The sequence below is a fragment of the Athene cunicularia genome (genome assembly GCF_003259725.1).
Source record: "Athene cunicularia isolate RWA chromosome 10 unlocalized genomic scaffold, athCun1 chr10_part1, whole genome shotgun sequence".
NCBI lineage: Eukaryota > Metazoa > Chordata > Aves > Strigiformes > Strigidae > Athene > Athene cunicularia.
Genome location: NW_020799112.1, coordinates 8,531,422 through 8,557,342, shown reverse-complemented (window position 1 = coordinate 8,557,342; position 25,921 = coordinate 8,531,422). Strand labels below are relative to the sequence as shown.

The 25,921-nt window shown below is 49.2% G+C and overlaps 1 long non-coding RNA gene across 1 annotated transcript in view; it reads left to right on the top strand.

Moving 5' to 3' along the window:
- The window catches only part of LOC113484113, a 39,488-nt gene that overhangs the window by 5,736 nt on the left and 7,831 nt on the right, over positions 1 to 25,921 (top strand). Inside the window, exon 2 of the long non-coding RNA XR_003399160.1 lies at positions 5,352 to 5,462. This is a non-coding gene — a long non-coding RNA (uncharacterized LOC113484113). The remainder of the gene's footprint in view (positions 1 to 5,351; positions 5,463 to 25,921) is intronic.

The following is a 25,921-nucleotide window of genomic DNA, read 5'->3' as shown; positions in this document are numbered from 1 at the left end:
CCACTTAGGATGCATGGGCAGAGGCGAACATCTGGCTCTCATCACACCTTCTGTTGACTCACTGCTCAGCACCAGGGCTGAGATGGCTCCCAGATGTTGCAGCATGTTGGTGCCCCCTTAGCTGCTTGTTTTTATGGTGAGGGATAAACAGAGGTGGGTTTGAAAGTGGGGGAGGACTGACTAAGTGTTACCGGCGGGTTTAGGGGCACATAGGGGCTCATGCGTGTTTCACACGCCTTCCTTGGCAAGGTCTCATTTTTTGGGAAAACCTGCACAAGTTATCCAAGGTTTCAGAGGTTTCCCTGTGGGTTGTGGCAAGCCTGGAACAGACATCGGCTGGGCTGGCTTCGAAGGCGGTGGATGGTCTTTACTACCCGCCTCACTAACCTCATCCCTGAGGCTCTTCTTGGAGTGCTTTGCTTTATTTGTAATTCAAGGCATGACATGCTGGTTTTGCATCTCCCTGTGCTGGGAGAGGTGAGCAGGGCCAGGACTGAAGCTGCCATGGTGCTGGTTGTCACACAGCCTGTCCCAGAGCTTGGAGAAGACCTGGTGGGGCCAGGTCTTCTGTGTCCTCCTGGTCCAGAGCTCTTCCAAACCAAAAGGCACGTGTTGGAGTTTGAAGCATTAACTCCCACTGAAGCAGGATATGTCCTTGGGGCTTTTGTTGCCTTGGTGTGCCGTGGGAGATGGGAGTGCTCAGCACCAGACAGCTCTTGGGGTCTGTGCTGCTCCAGCCAGGCTTGGATGCTCCCGAGCTCCTCGGTGCTTTCACCAGGGTTGGCAACTTGTCTGTGGCTGGGACGTCCTGTGATGTCCGTAGAGCAAGCTGTGGCCTCCTGCAGTGTCCTGTGACCTTGCAAAGTGACGACCACCCAAGTATTTGCCTGCAGAGGAGTCCTCGAGATGTCCCAGCAGGGCCGGTCTTTGCCCAGCCTGTGGAGGTGCCGGCAGGCAGCGGATGGTGTTGTTAGCAGGTCTGAAGCCTGATCTTGAGCTCTTTGATGCTCTGACATTGATGTAGCTTTGGTTCATCTTTCTGTCATTGATATAGAGTGTTTATCTAAAAAGGAATCTAGTTTTCATTACTGTGGATTCGGGGGCTTTTTTGCTCTGCATGCCAATGAGAGGGAAGGGAGCAGTGGTGGAGCCCCTCTGGAGAGGCTGCTCGTTAAAATGCCCTCTGCAAATACACGCCTTAGACAAAACAGCTCTGCTGCCCAAAGGCATTTCAATCCGCACTGAACCTTTGCTGTGGAGGAAGGCAGCATATCAGAGAGCCAGGATTTCTCCAAGGCAAATGAATCTGTACTCATCTGGTTTTCTTCTTTGATGCATTTTTATGTTAAGGGGCCTAAGTGCTCTTTTAATAGTTCTGGCCCTGTCAGAGAAGCTGAGGTTTTTTTGCTTTCTTGTTTTTTTCCAAAATTCCCTCCACAAGGCTCCCTGACAGCTCCTTCTCATGATGGAGATTGCCAAGCCCCTGTGCTTCACCAGCCCTGAGCTGGGAATATCTGTAGCTTCCAACAATGATGCTCAAAAATGTGTTGTGTCAAATTATTTGCCTCAATGACTGGGGGCTCCCAGGAGAAACCCAGGCTCTTAATGACAAGAGCAACAACAAAAATTAAGTCTGTCTGGTGCTGGTTGTGGGGGTGCTGGGATCCACAGGCTCGTGCCTGACTCCAGGATGGTGCCAAGCTGATCAGAGTCCTCCTCAGGTTCCTCCTGCCCAAGCTGCTGTACCAACTGGTCTCTGGTCCACCTCACCGGTTTGCTGCTGGTGAGCTGGAGAAACGCAGAACTGGAGGGTGATGGGTGCTCATGGGGCACCCGCATCTTTCTGTTCTTGCTGTTCTGGGCCAATGCTGGCTGGGCCAGCTCCAGCCAAGGGTTTTGCAGCATTGCAGATGCTCGTCCCTTCTCTTGCACACTCCACCAATTGGTCCTGGGGCACGAGATTGGGTATATCGAGTTGTACAACAACCAAGTTTGAAGCTTGGCATCTCGCTGTGACTCAGAAGTCCTCACTAGACATCCTGCTACCACTGTGGCTCTGCTGGTAGCGACCCCCTTGTGCTCCTGCAGTCTTCAGGGAGCCAGACAGGGACAGAGGAGCTGGACAAACAGGTAGGGACTAGTGGCTTACTCTGAGGGCACAGGAGGGCTATTGAAGACTCTTTTTGTCAAAAACCTTGGCCAGGTGCTTTATTTATCACCCTGGGAAGGGTCCTTCCCTCCACTGGCCCGTGCTGTCCCATGGAGCTGGTTGAGGTGTGGGGAGGTCTCCTCCCCATGCTCCTACAAGCACTTCCCGGAGGGGTCTGCAGGTGTGCAGCCCCTTGGCTGGGGGGTTTCTCCACTCTCACACTTTCACCAAGGATGGTACCTGCCTGGTGCTGAGCTTGGCACAACCCTGGTGTCCTCTCGCATGTCACTGAATGACCCGGGGGGCTGTCTCAGGAACATGTCCTGGGGTGCAGCCAGTCAAGGTGTCTCCTGCTTCCCCTTCCCCTGTGCACCCACAGAGAGCTGGGAGGAGGGCAGCTCGCCGACATCCCTCTGCTCTGTTCTCGCAGATGAAACAGGGAAATAGGGAAACCTGTGGCTTCGCTTGCTTTAAAGAACAGTTTCCTTGGCCTCTTTCTTGCATGTGGGCTGCGTTTTTAATTAGCTTTTTAAAATATAATTTTAAACTTCTTTCTTCTGCTCGCATTTTTATCTCAGCTTAGGATGCACAAAGCTTGACTATTTTGTTCTCAGAGTCAGCTGGATGATCAAGGTTTTTGCAGTCTACTAAATTATTAAAGGAAACTCGGTTACTCACTAAATATTATTGCTTCCATACTGTCAGGGAGAAGATCACAGTAATATTTTGTTAATTCAAACATCTTTCTCTTTCTCTGAGGCTGTTGATGACAGGCAAAGCGCTTGCATAATATACAAAGGTGCTCGTTACGGAAGGAGGACATAATTAATTTTAGCAGTAGCAATAAGTCTTCTCTACATGCAAAGCAGCATCGTGGATGGGGTCTGGCTCAGAGAGTCTTTTCCACGGCTTGGTTGATGTTTCTGCTGAATTGTGGAGGTAACCTGTTTCGTACAGCTGATGCAGCTGGACCATGATGGTGGGGTGGTGGGGGGCTTCCCTGCACACCTCAACCACTTGCCTGGCTAAAGGTGGGCCAGTGGTTGGGGGACGCAGCATCACTGTCCCTCTCAGTTTGGAGGATGCCAGTGTCCGAGTGGTGTGTGCCCATCATGGAGGGGCTGGTAGCCAGGCTGTGCCCCCTTGGGTGGGGGGCTCTCAACTGTGCAGTACCCAACTCCTGGCAGGGCATAGCGAGCCCCACTTTGCGATGGGGAAGGTGGATGTGCAGCTCCCACCACCTCCACCCCATGGTGATGGAGCAGGACCTGCTGTGGGTGCCCTTCCTCCCTTGGGATCTGAAGGGTGCAATCCTTCCCACATCCCTCGACCCAGAATCATTATTTCTGTCCCCTCAGGACTGCTGACGGGGATAAGGGACACATTCTCCTGCCCATGGTGTTTGGAGGCATGTGTGGGGCTGCAGCGTGGGAAGGCAGGGCTCTGTTGGCATCAGCATCACTGGGGGGGTTTGTTGTGCCCTGCCTGCGCATCAGACATCCCCGGCAGGATGGTGGCACGTCCCTGGTTCAGGGCTGGCACACCCGCCCCTGGCTGGGATCCACGTGGCTGTGGGGCAAGTTGTATTTTCACACCAATGTTTTTTGGGTTTTTTTTGTTGGGGTTTGGTTTCTTTTTTTTTTCAAGTCATTACAAGCTAAGCAGCTCAAATAGTCTTCAAGGTGAAATCTGCTTTTCATTACTCTGTAAGGGCACTGCGGCTTCATTTTCATAAGTTACATTACCATATGCAGCATTATAGTGCTTTGCTCTGCTACATATTGTCAACATTAAATAACCTCTTTTTGTGGTTACATCATAAAAATTCTTTAGATCTTGGAAGCAGACTGTGAATATTTGCATATGTATATCTTTAATTTTCGCAGAACAGGCTGGCTACCAGATGGGTAAACCAAATAAGCCTCCAACATTTATCTGAAAGTTAGACGTTTTCCTGTGTTGTTAACCGCAAAGGAAACTAGGTGGTTTTCAGCCATGCTGAGCCGCTGCCAGTCCCTAACCTTCGAATATTTTCACAGGGAGGGGGAAGAGGGAGGGAGCCTTTCCTTCAAACCAGATGGCCGTATGGAATCAATAAAAGGCAGTTTTCAAAAGTTTGTTTACTTAACATTGGATATAATATGCCTTTGTGGTCCCTTTGCACAGCAGAAAAATGTGATCCAGCAACCAAGCTAATGAGTACGGGGAATGCGGCACAAACCGGGGGACGCGCCTGCTCCAGTTAGTGGCTTTTACCTTATTTTTACCCCAGCTCCCTGGGCTGGGTGCTTTTCAGTCCCTGCCTAAACCCCACGTTACTGCCCACCTCCCTGAGGCAGGGACACAGGGGCTTGTCCCAAAGGGCCTGCTAGGTTTTGGGGTGAAAGTGCTCTCTGCGGGAACACAGGACCAGAATTATGGGGTTTATTTCCATTTACAACCACAGATCTCAGCGTGTGGGGTGAAATGATGTTTTTTGGGGTAAAAGGGTGTTGCTCCTCTCCCACCCATGTCCCAAAAAACGGTGCAAAAGGCAGGCTCGGCTCTCCACTGCGTGTGAGAAATGTCTGAAGACTTGTAAGGTATTAATCTTCCGCCGTAATTATTTTTAAACATCCCAAATTATACGAGTAGTACAGCAAAAAACAATGTAGCCTTGTCTTTAAAGCAGAGACTCTCATTACGGCAATCTGTCATCTGTTAATTCATTAAAGCCCTGACAGAAAGAACTTAGATCAAAACTGTTTTAAATGATTCCTGATGACACACAATGGCAAATTTCAGCCATTATTCCGGAAATGTAACATCGTTCCTTCTGCTGCCTTCAACAAGGGGCCTTCCGCTGATATTAATTGACTTCTAAGTGGTTGCATGTGTTGTGTTTGCGTTATTGCTCAGATCTCTGGTTTGAAATGCTGTTTGAGCGAGAAATCTTGTACTTGTTAAAGGGACTGATCCGGCTCCGAAGGGCAGAGCAGGGTTTGCCGGCGGGTGCCGAGGTTGTGGCACAGCATGATGCACGAGCACTGCAAAGCGCTGGGCTCGCTGAAGCATGGGAGGCTACTTCTCCTTGAGAAAAAGAGTAACAAATATTAAAAACTTTTTTTAAAAAAATAAGTTGTGTGGGTATTTTTTTTCCCTAAAGATCCAAGTTGGATTTTAAAGCAAGTTCCAACTTTTATTTTGCTTTTTTAATTTTTAGGACTTTTTGTGGCATCTCTGTGGTTGTCCATGTGGCCAGTGAACCCATCCAGGAATCAGCACCTGCATACCCAGAAGCACAAGGACAGGCAAGGTGCTGGGCAGGTTCCAGGTAGCAATGGTTGTTAGTGACTTTATTGGTAAAATAGCATTATTGTTGTTCAAATCAAGATGTAGAAACTGTGGAGCGCTTTTAGATATTTTGCCTCCAACATTTCAATGTACCTTCCTGCAGACCCCCTTTCCTGAAAAGGTCCCCTATGGCTCAGGTCCCAAGGTCAGAGCCTCTGGAGTCAAATAACGTGCAACCTCCCATGGGTGCTTTTCCCATGATTGAAACATGGTCCCCAGGACCATCAGAGAGGCAAAAGCTCTTTGCGATGCTGGATTTTCCCCGTGGCCTCCCACCCATCACACCTCCATCTTCCTGCCCCAAACCCTGCCACCCCCAGCTGCATCCCCCCATGTGCTCTCCTGTCTCGAGCCCGTGTCCCTGCACAGGGGACCATTTGGGTGATGGCTTTCCCCAGGACGTGTTGGATAGCCCCTGGGCAGGTGATGGAAAAGCAGTAATGTGCTTGCAACTGAGCAAAAGTGGTTTTGTGAGTTGCCAAAAAAAATGTATTTTGTTCTGCTGAAGTCATCTCTGTACTTTTTCCAAGTGAAGTATATGAAAATCCCACTCAAATGATGCGTGAGTTTCTTATGAATTGGGCTGAGAGCTGGTAAATTGCTATGTTTAATTAAATACCTTGATTTACAGGACTTGAGGTGAAGCCAAGTATAGTGACAGACTGTTTTTATAAATTATGAGAAGATGAGGAAACCAATGATGATCCATAAAGTACTGTAGGACCAATAATAAAAGAAAAAGAAGGGATTTGAATGCTCTTTTTGTGCAGCAAAGTCCCAGCCATTGCTGGGCACATCCCAAAGGGCTGTTGGAAATGTGGCAGTGTCTTGGCTTTGGGCAAATCCCATCCCATTGAAAAATGTTTTATTTGCTTTCCCTTGTGCTGCTTGTCAGCTGTGCCCACCCTGTGCCTGGTGCCTGCCCCGGGGGTACGAGGCTATGGACAAAATCTGCATGGGGAAAGATGAAGATGTTTTGGAGAGAAACAGTCTCCAGGCTGAAAATGGGTGCACAGAGATGGCTCATGACACAGCCTGGGTGGCAATTGCCCACCCTGTAGAGCAGCCCCCGGGGCTTTTCAGACCAAGGTCAGCACTTTGCTGAGGGATGCAGCCCAGTTCACCCAGAGCGACCTGGTCCAAGGCAGGGGCTGGGGGGGAAGGATGCCGTCTTGGGCCGTGGCTGGAGGAGGGGTGCTCATGCACGGCCACATCAGAGGTTTTGCCCATCACATTATGCTGCGGTTGGGTCATTTCTTGTTTGGTAGGAAATACAATGAACTGAATGGTGACCACAGTCAGGCCTTGCCTTGTCACTGAAGGTTTGTGCAGGGGCAGGAGCAGCCCTGCTGTGGCATCAACCTGCAGCTCCAGACACCAGGGGCCTGTCCCTGTGCTGAGGGACAAGAGTATGGCGACGTCCCCCCTCCCTCTGGGCTGTCACTGCTGCAGGGATGGGAGTGCTTACAGGGACAGGGCTATTTTTCGTGCTAGAAACATTCAGGGGACAAGATTAGTCCTTGGCCTGTCCTGTTCTGGTGGCCAGAGCTGTCCTTGCCTGCTGCAATCCCTACAGCACTGCTGTGGTACCTGGTGCCGGTTCCTGCCTGGGCCAGGGGTTGGTGGAGCAGGGCACCTTGGAAACTGCTGCCCCATCCAGACTAGATTTTCTATGGGAATCCAACAAAGTCACTGGGGAGACCGGGGTCGGGCACAGGAGCACTTGCATCCACTTTATTTATCTTCGGTGGCTGCTACCTTGCTGTGCGTGAGCATAACTCTTCTGTGCATAATTCAGTGTCTTTGTACTTCATCATTCCTTAAATAGCACAGTGGAGCGGAGAAATAATTATTCTTTTTGGTTGGCTGGGGTTGAGTCTAAATCTGCACAAGCAGAGGCTGTTCAGGGACTTTCAGTGCTTGAGTCAGCGATCTTCTGACTTTGTTTTTTTTTTTTTTTTTTTTTTTTAAACAATATATAATGACACAGATATAAATCTGTGGCAGCCCTGAAGCACAAATAGCAGCAGTGTGGCTAGCTTGCTCTGCCACCCATGACCTGTAAGAAGTCTTCACAGCTTTCTTTTCAGCTGTAAAATTGCTTCAATCAGCTGTGACCAGCATTGGCAAAAATCAAACCAGCCCAGCACCATATCCCCCTCCCTTGTAGGAGCACCTGGGTGATGCAGGATAGAGCAAAGATGAACAATAAACATCTCCTGGGCTCCCTTCTTCTGGCTGGGAGAGCAGGAGAGGACACATCCAGCTGGTGATGATGGGGCTGCAGGGAAGGAAGGTGCATGTTTGCTAATGAATTAATTTGCGGGGGGCTGCCTGACCGGGGAGGCTTCGCACACTGCCGCAGGTTTTGTATGCTGTGGGTGCCAGCAGAAAGAGCTGTGAAAAAATCAACTGGAGTATTTACAGATTTATTTTAATTTTTTTTTTTTTTTTTTTGAGATGCTGTGATTATGAGCCAGACTTCTAGAGGCAGGAAGGGCCTGGCAGATGAGCACATCAATCACTCCTTTTATAAGCTTTTGAAGATTTTTGCAAATCATTTTATTGCTTAGATAGCAGCCTTCCCGTGAAGGCAATAAACCTGGCACCAGATCAGGCAAGGGGACGAGTGTGTGGCAGGAAGAGGCGTGCACCACAGGCACTTTTCTCCCTCCAAATCTCAGGGTGAAGAGCAGTAAAGCCCCACTCAGGGCAGACGGCCCCATTCCCTCTTTAAATCCCTGTTTTCCTCTTTAAATCTTGAGTGTTTGGGTTTGCTGGATGGCCTGGTAGGTCTGGGTAAAACTTCAGTAAATGCTGGTTTCCCAGCAGACCCTGGGGACTTGAAGCTAACCAGCGGATTAAGAGACATATAAACTTTGGGGTTTATTTAGGCAAAACAGACTTGGCAGACTGGAGACTTTTTGGTATATAAGCGTATGTTGCTCCCCCACATCTCCTGTAATACCACAGATAAAATATATTTGTGCTAGTTTTATAGAGTCTACTCTCAGCTAATTAAAATTAGCAAAACAAGCCAAAATGGGGAGCTAGGATGGGCTGAAAAATGAGGTGCTGGATGCCACAAGGTTGTCCTTGGAGGGCAGTGGGTAGTGGGTGCTCCCTCATCTGTAGTGCTGGCATAGTCAGGCTGGGGGCTTGCTGCTCTCTCTGCCACCCACTACTTGTCCAGGGAGATGGAAAGCAGCAGCTCAGGGCAAATGGGAGATCTCTGAGGGGTGGCCTTCAGTTTTGAAAATGTCCTCAATAAGCACTTGTTGGTCCTTGTGAGTTATCCCTCCCTTTGTGCACGTGTGTGTGCATGCACCCATGTATATAATAAGGGAAAAGGTGCCAATTTCTGGTTCATGCAGCTGTTCCTGGCCATGAGATGTTGTTGCACAGATTACCCGGGGCTGCCTGTTCAGACTGAGATCCTTTTTCACCAAGGCCATATTTTTCCAGGAATGTGAAATATTCCACAGGCCAGGAATTGGTTTATCCAAAGTTGACCTGTCCTAACACTTAATCCAATAATAATGTATTTTTCCTGTAATTCAAATACTCTCTTTCTACCATCTGAAAAATAATTCCACCGTGATGAGCAGTAATTAAGCTGCTGGTTTTAGCTTGGGTGATTTCCCAGGGATGGCTTCACGTTCACCTATGTTTCTATCTCCTCTCAGTGAGGATGACGCCTCAGCTCCAAAGAAAACCGCCAGAAAAACGTGGGAGCCTGGTTTTCCTTGGGCAGCTGAGGGTGGAGACGGCTTCAGTTCTCATCGGGTCTAATTACCATATGAACGTGCACTTAGTAATTTTCTGTACAGAGTAAATGGCTTTTAGTTTGCAACATGAACGGAGTAGGATCTGGCAGTGCAGGATACAGCACAGCCAAAGAAGCAGCAGCCCCGGTTCTGTACCTTGGTGAGGTATTTCCAAAGCAGCATGCAAGCAGGGGGTAGGTGGATCATTTTGGAGAGGTTTGTGTGCTTTATTTTCATAAATAAATTCTAACCTGAGCTGCTGTTTTTGCATAGGAAATTCCACAGTCGGACTTTCAGTCTAGGCCAGTGAATAATACAGCTCTTTTAAAATGTCTTTTTAAAGTGTGTTTTAATTTTGAAGGCAGCTAATGTATTTGGGAATGGCATTTAGTGGGGTTTTCTCTGCGCTTCCCTGTACGAGGGGTGTGTGGCAGGGTAGGGTCCTTTACCCTCCAGAGCGAGGGGACGTGGTCCCACAGGTCCCCTGGGTTTCACTTGTGCAGGCGGGCAGAGTCCTAAACTCTCTGACATCCATTGGAAATCTTTGCCCTGGCTGTAATTTGTCTTCATTTGGGCAAAGCAAATAAGTTGAATTGCTGGGTCTGTGCAGCTGCTCCTGAGCTCTGAGGAGGGGTGATAAGGCAGCAGCAACACTGAGCCAGTGCCTGCAAAGCCGGAGACTCGGGGCCAGGCTCATCATCCGTATTTATAACCGATGCAAAATTGATCCTTGCTGTTTCCAGACTCCGCAGCCAATTAAACCTCGTGCTCCCTCTCCATTCCTGGGGCAATTACCACCTTGTGCCCTGTAACTTGCAGCTATGAGTAAGCCAAATTCAATTTTATCTCGAGTGTGCAACATGAACTGTAACTGGGGAGCAGTTTCTTGCGTGCCGTCCCTCCCCAGCCTGACAACCAGTTTTACTACCCAGCAGGGAATAGACTGATCGCTCATTTACGGCTGCAATCATCTCCCTGTTACAGCATTAGGAAGGAATGAGCACCAAAAGCCATTATAATTAAGATCTCTCTGGAGCTGACAGTAGAAATAGATGGCATGTGGAGCTGGAGCTCTGTGGCTCAGCTGTTTCTTTTCGAGCTGTCACTGGAAAATTACAGAGGCTGACAATCATATTTTTAACGCAGCAGTGCTAAGTAATATATATCCACCTTGCGCTGGGGAGTGAAAAGAAGACAGGGGCTGGGGCTCTTGTAGACCCCCCTGCCCCAAACGTTGTGCTGGGCAGAGAGAGCTGAGCCATCCCTGATGTGTCCCTTCACCCCCAAAACCCTGGCTCATTGTGGAGCTGAAAGTCTTGAGTATCTTCCTGCGGTCCAGGTGAGCGTCTGCTGCTGAGGGTGACCTGGCAGCAGGGACTGCAGGCATGGGACAGAGGGACTCGCACACAGAGCTTTCCCCAGGGCTCTCAAGCCCTGCTAATCTTTGGGGGTCTCTTTGTGGCCAGAGCAGCTGTGGTGTGTTCCTAGAGACATCTGGGAGGTAAAAAATTTTTTTAAATTCCCATTTCTTGTCTTCCCATTGAACATCTGAGGCTGTATCAGGGCTGCAGAGATGGCCCAGTGTGTTGAGACCTGTAGGTCTTCATACCTGAGAAGCTATTACTCAACAGAGACGCGTGACTGGAAACAGCAGACAATGCTTTCCCAATTATTTCATAATAATAGGAGATGCCTCCCCTGCCCCTGCACAGCAAATACCATGCGGTGATTCTTTAATTGAGGGGTGAGCTGGGTTTGCTGCCTGTACAGACAGGGTGCTCAGCTGCTGCCTGCACTGCCTGCCTGCATTTTTGGCTTTTCCCTCCCACAGCAAACTCTCACCAGGCTGTGCCGACACACACCACGTCCCTGCTCACTGCCTGCGTGGTCTGAGCTGGACAAGACCTCGTCCTCCCTGTTTAAATCAGATGTGTCCAGGCACCCCCTCCTAGCCACCCCCCCACAGCCCGCCACAGTGGTGCTGATGAGAGAGGCCCACGGCATCCTCCGGGTCTTCTAGTATGAACCAGGCTGGGAAAGTCCCTACTGGTTCAACAGTTCTAGAGAAGAGAAGGCTCTGAAGGCTCCGGGGAGACCTTAAGCAACCTTCCGAGACAAAAAGGGGCGATAGGAAAGGGGGGAGGAATTCTTCTTGGGGGGTGGGTGGGGTGGAAATAGGTTGAGGGGTAACGGTTTTAAACTCACAGAGGGGAGATTTAGATGAGATCTAAGGCAGAAATTCTTCCCTGTGAGGTGGTGAGGCCCTGGCAGAGGTTGCCCAGAGGAGCTGTGGCTGCCCCCTCCCTGGCAGGGTTCAAGGCCAGGTTGGACAGGGCTTTGGGCAACCTGGGCTAGTGGAAGGTGTCCCTGCCTGGGGCAGGGGGGTGGGACTGGATGTGCTTTAAGGTCCCTTCCAACCCAAACCACTCTCTGATTCTGCAGTTCAGTTTGTTTTTCTCCATGTTCCCCTGCGAGCTGGATGTGGAGCAACTGAAGTCATGCACTTGCTATCTACATTTTTCACTGTCAGAGCTATTTCTTTTAAATGCCTGATGCTGCGTCTCATCGTGTTGGGTTACTTCTTGCTACATACCCCCATGAGCACACATGCCGTTTAAAGAACCAGTGCTCGCTATGTTATACTTCCTTGCACTGTAACATAATACACCATAAACACCGGCGGCCTTCCTTTTTTTAATGTCTGGGTTTTTAAGAAGCAGCAAATTAAAGTATAATTTGTAGATGGGGATCACACCAGCCTCTGATTTATTTTGGCACGCTGGTGGGCCCCAGCACTTGGTCCTGCCATCGGTGCTTGTGGGCAGTACTGATGCGAGAGGAGGGAGGAGGAGGACACACATTATCAGCTGGCATGTCATGGTGAGGATCATTTTCTAATCACCTTCCAGATAACCCCAGTGCTGCTGTCAGCCAGGGTTCTGCTGGGGGAAGCATGGGGTGGGGGTTGATGCCATTCCTTGTGCCCTGGGCTGTTGGACAGAAGCTGTCCCCAGGTATGGCCACCTTGCTGTCCTCAGCGGGACGTTGTCTGGGGAGCTCGCTCTGATGCTACAGACTCAGGCATGTCTGGGGCCACGTGTAGAGAAATATTTTGAGTCACCCCATCACCCCAACACGCCATCCTGAGCACCCGACTGGTTTGACAAACAGATGATTTTAGTCCTGGGAGCATTTATATGGTGTGTGGATGGATCAGGGCACAGATTTGGATCAGACATAAACCTTGGGGCTGCTTTTGAAAGTATTTTAGAGACTTTTCCTCCATCACAGTGTTAAAAATCTTCAGAGCCGAACTGTACTATTCCTACAGCTAACATTGTGGGAAAGTTTCTTTTTAAGCTGCAAATGAATTATTGATGCAATTATTCATTCTCATTTAAATATCTATTTAATGGCATTTAAATAACAGTGTTCAGAATGTGTCAACAGTTTACACAATAATTTGGATTCTGAACTTTATACCTCTGTTTTCTCCCCACACAAATAATTGAAGCTCATCCATTTTGAGTGACAATTGTAGATAAGTATCACTTTTTTTCTATTGCACATGTGCGTTATCAAAATATATTAAATCACTCAATTTTAATTTAATTTGAATGATTAATCAGTTACTTGGCTATAATTATTTGTGTTAAGACATCTCCGATTAGAAAACAGAGCAGCGAGACAATTAGGAAAACAAGTGTGTTGAAAATCCACCCGATCATCTTGTAGCATGTGGTTGGGGATGCGGGAAGGCATAACTGCTGCCAGCAGCCCTGACGCCAGGGTGAGGACCACAGCCTGCTGGGATAGCTTGGAGACAGAAGGCTCCACGTACGTGCAGGTGGATGGGAGAAATGTTCTTGTGTGATTTCCTTTGGCTCTTGGATTCAGTGCAAGCTCTGGGGGTGAATTTTGGGGCAGGACGTGGGTCCACTCCAGCATGGAAAGGGGTTGTTTGTTCCCCACATGTGTCACTGGGACCTCACTGGTTTCAGGTGGCTTTAGTTGCTTTGCATGAGAGTGGGGTCCGGTATCTCATTCCCAGATCAAAATGAAAACCTTGGCTTTAAAAATACATTTCTGCCTTTGATCTTGTTTCCACACACATGTAACTTTACGGCCCTTGCAGAATTAACTCCTGATGTGCATCGCTCCAAAGAGCGCGTCACCTCCATTAAGATGGAGACACAGTCTCGGAGCTGCCCGTGTTATGCTGGAGTTGGTGGGGATTTTGCAGATTTCAGTAGTGCTTTAATTCCCAGATGGTTCATTGTTTCTTGCTATGCCACCCTGCTAAACTGCAGGAGATGGGGACAGAGGGGAGGACCTCAAAGGCTCTTGGCAAATGGGTGATGGGTTTGCTGGGATCATGGCAAAGCCAGGAAAAGAGCAGGGTGCTGACCATGGAAGCTGAGTTAATTTGCTGAATTTTAATCACAGAATTGCAGGTTTGGGTTGGAAGGGACCTTAAAGCCCACCCAGTCCCACTCCCCTGCCCCGGGCAGGGACACCTTCCACTAGCCCAGGTTGCCCAAAGCCCCGTCCAACCTGGCCTTGAACCCTGCCAGGGAGGGGGCAGCCACAGCTTCTCTGGGCAACCTCTGCCAGGGCCTCACCACCCTCATAGTGAAGATTTTCTTCCTTAGATATAATCTGAATCTCCCCTCTTTCAGTTTAAAACCGTTATCCCTCATCCTATCCCTCCCCTCCCAATCATGAATCCCTCCCCCCTTTCCTGTAGCCCCTTTCAGTCCTGGGAGGCCGCTCTAAGGTCTCCCTGGAGCCTTCTCTTCTCCAGCTGAACACCCCCAACTCTCAATTTTAGAGCCATTTCCCTTTGAAGAGGTCTTTGTGGATGAGCGACCCATGGCCTGTGATCCACCAGCCCATTCCCTCTATGTTGCCCCATCCTTCTTATATTTTTTTTCTTCCCAGAGATATATCCCAGATGTCAGCTTTCTGGAACTCATTTGCCCTGGGTGTAAAGCCCTGTGGAGAAACCCAGGAAGGGCAGAGCCAGGCGAACCTACAGAGATGATGTGGGGGGGCCTCTCCTTGCAGCACTAATGGTGATGGTGGTGGGGTTCCTAACTGACTCTCTGCCTTGGGTGCATTGCAGTGAACCCATTAACATCCTTATTGGTCCAGGGCTGAGGAGAACCTGCCCTGAGCTACCGAATACTGATTTAACCACAGGCACAAAGCCACCAGGAGAGCAGGATTATGCTCCTAATCCCTGTTTCTTCAGTCCCTATTTACCCTGGTCACCCTGGGCCACACACTGCTCTCAGGTTGCAGCTTTCAGGGATGCACTGTCATTAAAACACCTTATTTTTTTTTAATATTTTATTTTCTAGAGGGCTTTGTGGCCAGGAAGGCACTGAGCGTGTGAGCATTGAAGCACAGCTGGAGTTGGAATTGCATGTTATTTTTATCTATCTATCTATCTATCTATATATCTATCTATCTCCGTGCTGGAGCGTTGAGCAGAGCCAGATGTTTCTCCCCTCCCGCGGCTTGTCAGCATGTGGCAGCCGTTGTGTGCAGCGGTAGTCGTGTCGGTGGTAGGAGGAAGCAGACACACGTTGGGGTCACAGTGAGCTCCAGCAGATCCCCACAAGATTTATGGCTAAGCCTTCCAGCTGGAATGTGTTTGAGGCCGAGATGTGCTGGTGGGGATGTGCTGCTGGGGATGGATGTGATAGCAGAGATACGTGGGTCCCCGAGGGTGTTACCTTAAGTCTGGTCTCAGCCCTGAGCTGTGGTGGGGACCAACAGGGGGACCCCAAGAACCAGGGGAGCTGCAAAATGGGAAAATGCTGAAGAAGCCTCATGGGAGAGAAGACTAAAGGGGTCCCTTTTCCAGAGAGATGGGATGCTGTTTGATGTTGTCCTGCCAGTGCCTTTCTCCCCACCCTTGGCATCAGGGCCAGAGCAGGATGGAACCCTCCCCATTGGCAATGTGCCAAGGCAAGGAGCCTGCATCCCTCCCGGCACACTGCCATGAGGATCCTGCACCATTAATTACCCTGGGGGGTTCTCTGCTTACCCTGAGTGCCCATCCTGGAGGATTTTGTTCTGGTTTGCACTCTTGGCAGAGGCAGGAGGAGGGTAATTGTGCTCCTCCAATGTTACAGCTCCAGTTGGAAGATCCCAGTGCACAAAGTGCACCAGCAGCATCCATGTGCATGGTGCCAGCAATGACAAATATCACAGACTTGTCCTGCCATTGCCCTGGCCCCCTTGGCCCCCCAAAATCTGGCTGAGCCCCCCCCAGCCTGCAAAGGCTCTGAGTTTCCCATCTTGGAGGCGTGGCTTGGCACTACCTTGGGTGAAAATGCAGCATAATGAGCCAAAGCGTGCACTTATTGGCAGTCACTGGACTGTAGCTGGGTGTCAGCCAAGGGTTTGGCCCCGTCTCCAGCAGCAGCAGAGATCTTCCCTTCAACACATCAGCTAAGGAGAAATCTTCCTGGGCTGCCCACCCCAGAGCTGTCAGACCCTGCTCACCCTTCAGCCCCCATGGACAGAAGTGCTGGGTTAAATCGCTCCCCTGCTGCAGCCCTGGGTTCCCCCCAGCTGTCCCATGATGTTGCTGTAACAGAAGCCCCCAGGGCAGGTGGGGTGTGCTGCACTGCACCTCACATGTGGCATTGGACAGGCATACCTGCCTTTTTTTAAAAAAAAAAACCAACAAACAAACAACCTTTTTGGCTACAAGGAGGTGTGCTGGAGCTGCCTCAGTACTTTTTGTTGTTAAAGTGCCTCAGCACTCTCTGGGCTTCTCTGGCTTAGCATAAAACCCAGGTTTTTATTTTGCTGATCATTACCAGAAGCAAAAAATGGGGTTTGCATTTTAGTTTGCAAAGTCTCATTTTCAGGGTCCAAAGTGTCATTTTTAGGATCCAGCCAGACATTTTTAGGGTTTAAGCCTCATCTTGAGAGTCCAAACCTTCATTTGGAAGGTCCAAAGCCCTCTTCTAAGGCTCAAAACCTCAGTTTTAGGTCCCAAAGCCTCATTTTTAGGGTCCAAAGCTTTGATTCTAGTGTTGAAAGCCTCATTTTTATGCTCAAACTGTCACTTTGTGATACAAACTCCTCACGTAGAGCTCAAAGCCTCATTTTCTTGTAAATTTGTTGTAGGAACAGAGCGACTGCTGGGTGCTCAGGAGATCCCACAGCTGGTTGTGCTGGTGCGGTGTCTGTGCCAGGGCCGTGCTGGGGCTGGCATGATGGCAGAGATGGGTCACGGTGAGGAGGGTGAGTGGTTTGCAGCCAGCACCATCCACGCCAAGAGGAAGCACTTTTTATACTCACAAAAAGCATGTGGTGACTTTCAGGAGTCATGCGGGGACCATCGGAGTACCTCCACAGCAGGGCTCTGGCCTCAGCACGCTGCACCCCACTGCTTCACTTTGCGAGGTGGAGGGGCAAAGGTGGGAAAGGTGCTGGTCATCGTGGGAAAATAGAGCCCTTAAAGAGCCTGTAAAATTGTTCTGGGATTTGTTTCATCCTTGAATCTTGGGGGTTCCTTGCTCCTTGCCTCATCTGCAGGTCTGTGAGGTCTGTGGGGCTGCTGAAGTGCACTCAATGGTGCTTGGGCCTCGCTCTGGTCCTGGTGTTCACGTTGCCAGGGATGGCTGCTCCCAAGAGAGCAAGACACACCTCAGCCGTTGCACAGGCACCCGGTGTCAGTGGGAAGGGTGTCTGTGCGTGGCTGACAAACACAGGGCAGCCCCCCCGGCCTGGGGTGGGTGCTACTTGAGGCGTCCAGGAGCTCTGGTAATTGTCATGCTGTTAGAAAAGAAGGTGATGTATGGAGCTTGTTTCTCAAATACTAGGAGCTGGAAAAAAGTCTGGTCTGTAATAAAATCCCCAATATTTCTTACAATTTCTTCTGTAATGACTTTAGCATATTGACAAGATCAGCCTGGTGTGGCTCTGGAAGGAGGGTGTCCCGTGGGGCAGGCCTGCATGGAGAGGGGTTGCACCATGTGGTTGCAGTGAGCTCCTGTGGCATTGTCCTCCACCAGCGGGTCGTGAAATTGCGGGGTCTTTCCTGCAAGCAGACAAAAGTTTGGTGTTTGAACCCGTGGCCGCATGTCTGGGAGCTGCTCGGCAGCCTGCACCTGTGCTTGCAGAGGAGCTGGCAGCCCCATTCCTCATCCTCCACCTTCCTCTCCATATTCATCTCTTTGCTAATAGAGATTTCAGCAGAACAAGTGATACGCTGATCTGGCAAATAGGTTTCTTGCAGACCTGTGGCATCTTTCATTAGTACAATGTAAAAAGCCAACACCATCCATCACCGAGTTCAGGATGGGGGAGCAACATGCCAAAGGCTTCAGAAACAAATTCACTCACTTTACCTGTTTTCACCATCATTTCCCAATTGGCTGAAGATGGTCAGCGCACCTCGAGGAAAGAGGCAGCTTTCCTTTCACTTCTGGATAGCCCCTCCAGCCTCTCCTAAGGCACTTGTTTACTTTATTTTTATAAAGGGAAAAATCTCTTTCATTCATCCTAATGGCCTGTTAATGTGACTGGTGTCACAGGGCTGCCCAAACCATCAGCAAGATGTGGGGTCGGCAGGCTCCTGCCCACGGTGGTGACCCCGGTTGTTTGGGGAGCAGGCACTTTGGCAGCAGCAGAGCGTTTTCCGAGCTCTGTGTTGACTCAGTTTTCATTTTTTTTTCTTATTTTTGCGGCTCTGCTCCATTAATCTTCATGGCATCAGTGTTCTGATGCCTCGCTGCGTAATGTGTTGGGCAGTGCTGTGCATTTGCTTTTTCTTCCTGCTAAAGGGGACAGCCTCCCGAGAGGGAGCTGGTGACAACTAAGATCATGCTCTTCTCATGGTACCTTTCAGGTTGGCTTGGCTCTTTCCTCCTGCATGCTTTAGGAAGCAAAACTGGAACAATCCACAGACATAACCATTTTTGATGCCCAAATCCAGGACTGAGGATACTCATGGCTGGGGCCTACAGGCGTTTGTAGGACAAGTGCCTGCAGCCATGGCTGTGCTCTTCTGGGTGTTGTAGGGATTGGTCCAGGCTGATCCAGATGTTATTGGAGTTGGGATAAAACTCCTTAACTCCTGCTCATTTTAATTACACCTTACATGGAACAGCAGCTGCCAAGGTGCAGCTTCTTCTTGTCACCAATGAAGCTATTGCCATGTGGATATCCGCTTTGGCCCTGGTACCAGAAGCAAAAGTGGGGTTGTGTGTCCCAAACGAGAGCCTTTCCTGTCCTCACAGGTCTCACGGGGTTTGCTGGGGAGCCAGGGCTGGCTCGGAGTGCTGGAGGGAAGCTCCAAGGTTTTTTCCAGGCTGATGAACCTGTCTTTCCCACGCAGCAAAGGCAGCAGAGGCAGCAAAGGGAGCAGCCAGTCCATACCTCACCTTTTTCTATCACCCATCCAAGCATCACTCATATGTGTGCAGGGGAAAATCCCAGAGCATTAATTACCCCCTGCAAGATGCATAAGAGCTCTACTGTTCCCAGCGCATCTCATTTCAGTAGGGATCTGTGTATGTGAAGCACTTTGCTAGGGCAGGCAATGGGGCTGTGACCATCCAAACTCTTTTTAAGATCTGTTCGGAAGCACCCAGCAGCACCCAGTGTTGCTGCCTCTGCTGTCTCTGTGCGTTAACTGGCAGCGGGTGCTCCTGACCTGGGGGTGCCATGTGAAACGTCAGCAAAAATAAATCTGGCTAATCCCAAGGAATGACCGGGCGCAGCAGCAACTCTGCAGTTCCAGGGAGATTAAAATAAAGTCTTGCATTACACCACTTGGAAGGGCTGAGATTTACTTGGAAACTGAATCACATTAATTAGCATTCTGCTAATGGCTGTTTTGTATAAATATAGCGTGCCTTAATACCAACACGAGTCGCAGGTTGACATATTTAGATCGTTGATATCAAAGTCATTAACGCCTCTCCGTGGTAAACCTATTCTCAGTTGGGGCTGCAAATGGGATTCTCCTGAGCCAATCAATCTTACTAAAGCCTGAGCAGAGCCTGTTGATCTTTAGCCACCGAATGGATACGGCTTCCCAGAAATGTGCTTGCATCTGTCAAAATTATAAGCAGCTGGCAGCCATAGACAAAGGTCATATTTGCCGCGAGTGTGAAAATAGGATCTCAGGACAAGAAATGCTATTTAGCAGCGTATCAATTTGGGACATGCTATTAATGTTGCAGCACAATACGTGTGTGTGTGTGTGTGTGTGTGCGCGCGCGTCCTTTCCTGCAGGCATTTGTACACATGTCAACTATATATTTATATGTAAAATTTCTTACGTATACCCTGTGGTCCTGGAACTTATCCAGGGCTTATTAAAACTTAGTCACATCAAAGGATGGGAAAGGTCTGCCTGAGTTTAGGAACTTGGAGGGCTTAACAATTAATTTGCACTAATTCACTCCTAATTTATCGTTCATTATTGCCCTGATTAAAAGCCCCCCTGCTTAATAGCAGCGGTGAAAACAGACTCCTTTAAAAACTGATTTGAGGGAATTTCATCACGGCAGGAGTATGGGGCTGCTACCGTTTCTGAGACTCCACTGCACATATCAGCTGTGCAATGACTACAATTCTTGCAATAATTGCTCCTGTGCCAGGAGCCATCAGTTGGGCTGGGGGCAGCCCCCCAGGGGCTCTGGCCATGGGAGGGGTGTGGTGCCAGCAGGACTGGGCGAAGCATAGGACTGGGAGCGATGGCTGGGTAGGAGCGATTGGTATCCCCAGAACAGCATCGCCTCAGTGTCTGCTGCCCTGGGACGGAGCAGAGCCCAGCTTAGGTCTGCTCAGGGTATCAGGAGGTTCGGTGAAGCCCCTGGCCGGGTGGGCTTGACCTGGCACTCACACTCTGAAGGCAGGAGCATGGTTTCATCCGGGGTTATTATTAGATTGCAGTGACAGGGATGAAACTGCGTAAGCCCAACTTCTGAAGTATGCAAATGCCTATCTCGTCCAGGACACCTCACTCAGTGGTGTAATTTAAGGTCAAGCATTTTAGCTTGGGTGTTTTAACTTTAAATCATAATCTCTACGGTACCAAAATCAGGGTGGTGTGGTAGTTGCTGCCTGCAGATCCCATGGCGGGGATGGTGAGTGGATGGATGCACACTGCCTTCCAAAATCGAGCTGTATTTGGGCACTGATCAGTCTGAGATAGCAATCCCAGGTGGGATAAGGCCATGGAAACCCATCCCCTATCCCTAGTGCCATTTTAGATGAGGCTGCATCATAATAGGGGTCATTCCTACCTCTTGGAGACCAGCCCTGACAGCAGGAATATCGTTTGACTTGTGTGAAAACCCAAAAACAAGCCTTGTTTGCACATGCGAGGTCTGAGTCCAGCCTTGTTCCAAGGGAGGCTGGACTGAGCATCTCTTCCAGAGGGCAGCCCCTGAGTTAACACTGCTCAGGGTGGGGATTCCCCTCCCTCCATGTGTGGGGAGCTCAAAAAACACAGAATAAACTTCATTAAGCTGGAGAGGAGGGAAAAATGCAAGACAACAAGTTGAGATGGCCTAACAGTAGTGAGCACTTATTGTGACAACAGGGTTTTTTTCAGCTGTGAGGTTGTGCTTATAATAAAACCTGCACTTGGCTGGTGGATTTTAAATAACACTTATCTCATGGATCAAGCCAGACGGTATGTAACACTGAGGTCTGTGTGCGGCATGTCTTTCTTTTAATTATTCCTACCTCCTATTTTGGGTATTTTTTTAGTGAACCCCAAAGCCCTGAAGTGGCTGCAGATTGCAAACGAAGGTTTTTAGAATTTTGCCAATTGATAAAGGTATTGAATAAGAGTGAATGAGAGTCCTGGGAGCTGCATGAAAAGTCATTAGAGTGGACAGGGCTTGGGAAATCATTTGATGTGAACAAACATAAATATCTATTAATTTTTTTATTCAAAAAGGAAATGTGGGGGTGTAAAAAATATTAATCAGTATAAATATGGCTGGCATAATTTGTTTTGTCAGAGATTGGGCAGCTGGAGAGAACTTTAGATACAATCCTCCTCCAGAAGAAATGCAAGCAGAGGAAAAGATTATCAAAAGAGGAAAAGCTTTAATAAACTGTGAAGCCCTGATCACCCACTGAGAAGTGAAGCTTAATTAGAAGATTAAGCAGTTCTTTGGTTGTGTGCGCAGGCTCCCTGTGTGGTGATGCTGTGCCGGTGTCTACTCTCATCCTGCTCCTTTGGCTTTCCTGGGGTGTAAAACATGGCTGTGCCCACCACCAAAATGTGGCACCAGCTCCTCCGGCTGCACCCACATCCTGCAGAAGCGTGGTGCTGGCATTGCCAGCATGCCTGTGAGGCCAGGAATCAGGCTGGGAAATGCGAAACCCTTCAGAGGCAGAGCCTGTGCCTTGTCTCCCTGCTCAGTTTCCACATGTTAGGCATCCTTAGGGACTCTCTGCTACTCTCAGCTCTGTCCTTTTCCACTCTGCCTGTCCAGAGCCTGTCCTGGCTCCCTCTGCACAAACTGCATCGTCTGTATCAGCAGCTGCTATTGGGGCTATTACTTATTTTACCCAAGTTCCCACCAAATGGAAAAGCTGTCTTTAGAAGGCTATAAATTGGGACAACTCATACATCTTTATTGCTCAGGCTCCGCTGGCTGCTGGAAGGGCACAGCAGCATGTCCCTGGGAAGGGACGCCTTGGTGTGCTGCTTTATCAGCTCGCCAGCCGCAGGGTGGGTTTCAATTACATTGAGCAACACAGTGCAGAAGTGATGCTTCCAATTTCTCCAGTTAGCGGTGAATCAGGGATGTTTGTGTTGCCAGCTAATCTTTATGCCAGAGTTGTTAATTTGCTTGCAACTCCCTTTAATTCCATATGCTGAGAACCCCAGAAACACCGTGTGCGGAAGCCAGCAGCACCCCTGGACGTGTGTGTGTGTGTGTGTGTGTGTGTGTGTGTGTGTGTGTGTGTGATGTGTCTCATCGTCCCAGCACAGCACTACCAGGTGTGTGCACACCTTGGTGCGTCACCTCTGCTGTGCTGGGTTGGGTGGGCTGGATGTGGCCTCGGGTGCTGGTCCAGGTGAGACACCTGCTTGGGAAAAATCTGGGTTCGCTAGATATCACACCTCGCTCTCTCTGGGAAAATATGGTTTAAACCAGAGGATTCTGTCTTGTCAAAGAGCCAGCAAAGCCTTTTTCTTGTTGCTTTGATCTGAAAACAAAGTGTATTTGCATCCACCATTGAGATCCATGCAAAGGTAGCTGTGAGCATGGTGTGTGTCCCAGCCCTGCCGCCTTGTCCCCTTCCTGGGACAGCTGTGTCGTGACAGCACTTGGGACATGCCTGAGGCCTCTCCCAGCCTTTCGCTTTTGCTGCCATGTGTGTTTTACTTGAACGCCCTGCAGCTCCCACGCCGTTATGAGCGTGAGTGCTTTTTGCACCCAACATTTCCCATGTTGCAGCATCAACCTGTGACTCATTTGGTCTCCCTGTGCCAAGGCTCCGATGCTGCTCCTGCCGCTCTCAGGCTGCCTTGTCCGCACCGGCTCCCGGCCTCGCTGCTGCTCCCTTGTCTCCAGAGCATCACCTCCCCCTACGCAGGGTGGACCATTGCTCTCAGGGGTGACACCTCATGACACCCCATGCTTGTGTGAGTGTCTGGATGTGGTGCAGTGTCTCTTTAGGGAGAGTCTGGTATGACATTGTATGGCAGCTCCCGCTGCCTAGTGTTCAGCCAGGGCTCTGGGGACCTGTTACTGGTGCTCCCTGTGCTGGTGGCTTCAGTGAAACTGCCAAAAGAGCCAGGACGGTCTCCAGAAAGAGACAAGCAACTTTCAGACCTGGGTTTGAGACCCCACTGTCTGCAGGGGAGTCTGCTGCGCTCGGGGCTGGGTGGCCATCAGGAGCCCACAGCCCCAGGAGAGAGAGGCAGCACAAATGCTTCAGGTTTGGCAGGACTGAGCCCTGATGCTTTATTTGGCAATTGGCACCAGCAGCTCCTTTACCCAGGTCACACTGGAGATGTGGTTTTGGTTGGCCGTGTTGTCCTTTGCTCCCTCTTCCTGCAGCGCCAGGGCTGAGGGGGTTGCAGGGTGTGGGGGTGCCCCAAAACAGCTTTTGGAGGGATGCTCACATGGAGCACAGGAGCACCTCAGGGTGGGGCGGGAGAGGTGCTCCCAACCTTGCGGTGCCATGGGCAGCACCAGAGATGTCCCACCTCAGCTGCTCCTGTTCCGCAGCAGCGAGGATGTTTCAGGATGCTTTAAAAAGCATTTCCCCCCTCCCCCCAAACTCACACACATGCAGCTTGCAAAATCTAATAACAACCAGTTGAAAAACATACTAAAAACAGAAAATTTATGTAGCATGACCCAAATTGAATTATACATTACAGCACTATAATTGATTTTTTAGAAGAGAGATTAAATTTATTTTATGCCTCACTAACTAACAGCTAGATTTACCTAATTGCTTGGAGTGCAGAGTTAGTATGATTCATTAAACCCCATACATGCCTGGGTACATTACACTGTGACTAAAGCTTCCCTGCTTCGAGCAATTAAAGTGGAGAAACTTGGGGCCTCATAAGTAATTGAATATAACAATACAGCTTGGAGTTGCTGTGGATGTCTTATTAAGTTCTTCAAGCAAAAAAACACAAGTTGCCTCCATTCTCCAGTGAATCATTTTGTGAAATTTTCTATGACTGGCATTGTTTTCTGCTATTGCCAAAAAAAAAAAAAAAATTGTGTCTATGAGACAGATTTCATGCCTTGCTTCACAGTTTAATTTTATCAATCATAACATTTAAAAAAAATTGACAGCAGTGAGTAGACATCCCCGCTATTCCAAGGAGAGAAATTTTGGGTAGAATCTAGTAACATTTGGTAATTATATACACATTGCAAAAATAAAGGTAGCAATTTAGTAAAACAGGAGTGGAGAGAAATTATCATTTTAGCTGGCAGGAATAAATTAGAATTGTTTGGCACACTTTAATAAAACCCCACATAGGCACAAATTACTGTCGGAAAAAGCAGTGATGGTGGCAGAGCCGAGTGTGGGATGCTGGGGATGGTGGCAGGGGGAGATGGCAGCCTGGCCTCTCTTGCACAGCCATTGGGACAGACATCGCTGGCATCATCTCACAGCGGGGTTTATGTGGGTTTTTTCCCCAATTTGGGGCCCAGAAATGCTGGTGGGCAGCGAGTTGTTCTCAGTGCCTCTAGTCTTCCTTCTAGCACCACAGGCAGGGCGTGGGTTTGCCTGCTCTTAAAGAGCGTCCATCTCTCTCCTATTTACAGGTTGTGTTTTATTTTGCCAGTAGAATGATGAGACAAAAAAGATCACGATTTATTATAATCTCTTCTCAACAGCTCAGCCCATTTAAATGCTAACGGTGCTCCAGCTGCCTTTTCTCAGCAAGGCTTTGAGGATGCTGCCAGGGTGTGAGACACCCTCTGCTCCGGGGCAGGCCTGACCCGAGGGGTTATAAAATAAGAAGATATTGTAACCCTGGTTGGATGTACTGGGCCCTTCCTTGATTTCTGCTTCCTACAGACCTGTAACGTGCAGAAGCAGTCTCCTCACCAGTGAACTACTTGCCTGCAGAATATTAAAGAAATGAAGAAAGTTTTCAGCATTTGCTTACATGAAATTGGAAGTCCCAGCAGGGTTGCACCAAGGTAGCTCTTGTGGTCTAATTTCGGGAAAGAATTTGGGGTAAGCAGACGCTTTGTACAATTATTAAGAAAATGATTAGTAGCATTCCAAACGTGGGGTTGGAAATGCACACAGCATTAACGTTTAATGAGCATTGCACAATCCAGGATCATCAGTTTACTCACTTCATGGAGCCCACAGGTCATAAAATTCAGGCTGGATTGTGTGAAACATCTTACACAAAGGGCTTCCCGTAACAAAATAAGCCTTTAATTAGCAGAACATCATGCGAGGCTGAGGTGCAACTTTCCCAGACATATCACCGGTGACGTTAATTACCGAAAGGCTTTGCACATGCATGATTTATGCCTTTTTTTCCCTTGCAGTTCTGCTGTGTCGTGTTTCTTCGTGGGGCATGGCTGGCACCGCCACAGGCAGAGGGTACCTGGGGGTTGGGATAGGGGCACAGTGACAGCTCCATCTCTTCTCCCCTTTGCATCCAAAATTTCTCTTTGCAGATGCACCCCTCTGCCTGCTGCTGGTCCTGGCCGTGCTCTGTAGGAATTATGCAATTAATGGTTTCCTTGTCCATGTCCAGTGATGCAGTTGTAATTTTATAATCTTTTTTTTTTGCTGACTTACTTTTGGAGCTTGGAGGCATCAGACAGCAAGCTTTGAGGGAGAAAACATGTGAGGTTCTCCTGAGATACAAGTAGGTGATGTTAATGTGTTAGATTCATCCAAACCAGGGAGTTTGAGACTGGGAATAACTCACCAGCATCCCCTACACCGCTGGCCGCAGCACGGCCCGGGTGCCGCAGTGCCGACCAGCTGCCAGAACCACGCTGTGGCGGTTTTAAACCATTAGACATATGACTGTGGGTTTTTAATTACAGCCAAAGCTTTATCATAGGAAACCTCTCAGCGAAAGAGTGTGCGGCGCTAATGGGAACCGAAGCGTATGTGTTTTGTTTCCTGAAAATGGGCTTGTTTATTCTCGGTGCTGGTATCG